This window comes from Mesoplodon bidens (genome assembly GCF_964165515.1).
Source record: "Mesoplodon bidens genome assembly, chromosome: 13".
In the NCBI taxonomy this organism is placed as follows: domain Eukaryota; kingdom Metazoa; phylum Chordata; class Mammalia; order Artiodactyla; family Ziphiidae; genus Mesoplodon; species Mesoplodon bidens.
In genome coordinates this window covers 41,198,414-41,199,529 of record NC_138169.1, presented here as the reverse complement: position 1 = coordinate 41,199,529, position 1,116 = coordinate 41,198,414, and positions in this window count along the sequence as shown.

Below are 1,116 nucleotides of genomic sequence, written 5' to 3'. Positions count from 1 at the left end.
AATACCTAAAATATATAGTCTCCTACTCATAACAACAGTTTTTAGAATCTAATGCTGATTTCATAGTACTTCCTGATTCTTGATAAAGCAAACTTGTGTTAACAGTTTCCCTTTAACTGACACTGAGAAAGTATTTCCAAAAGACAGTGAAATGTTTTATCTTAAACATTTTGATGTGACTCATCCATCTCCTATTAATAGAGCAATATTATATAATATATATAAAATATAATTGATACACTATACAGGTAAGGAATTGGGATCAAATGAGAAGATACAGATCCAGTTAAATATTCCCGTCTGACCAAGATAGAATATCAGGGGCTGAATTCACCATCCCATCTGAAACAACGAAAAAACTGTACAAAATATATGCAACCATGGTTTTTGAGGCATGGACGTCAGGCAATGAAGGACAGTGATCCCTGAGAAGGGGAGAAAATGAGGTGAGCCCTGCAGTTGCCCCAGCTCACTGTCTTGAGAGAGTTTCCAGGACACAGAGCAGAGAGGGGCATCCAGGGGGAGCCCAGGAAATTCCCTGAGATGAGGAGGTAGAGCTGAGAGTCGGGCAGTACCAGACAGAACTCTGTGCTTCAGAGCTGCAAAGGGCCCTTCTCAAGTATTTACCAGGGTACTGACCAGCACAGTATGTGGGGAAATGTTCTCAGACAGGAAGAAGAACCACTCAAAAAGATTAGAAGGAACAATACGCAGGGGTCACAGGGGGCCAGTTACAGACTTTGTTCCCACCAGCCAGACTGACAAAACTCAATTCACGGGGCATTGGGTAATATATTCAGAAAGGTCTTGCCTCAGTAGTCAGAAATAGGTAGCCCTATACCAAATACTGCTTGGATCCTGCCTCACAAATCTTAAAAGCAAGATCTGAAAGGACCAAACCAGTTCCAAGTAACTTAATGGCAGCTCTGAACACAGCTCAAGAATATTTATAGAACATAAAAATATCCAGTCCCCAGCAAGGTAAAATGTATAATGTCTGGAATCCAATTAAGAATTATCAAAAAAAAGACACCAATTTTCTGGGCTTCCCTGGTAGCGCAGTGGTTGAGAGTCTGCCTGCCGATGCAGGGGACACAGGTTCGTGCCCTGGTCCGG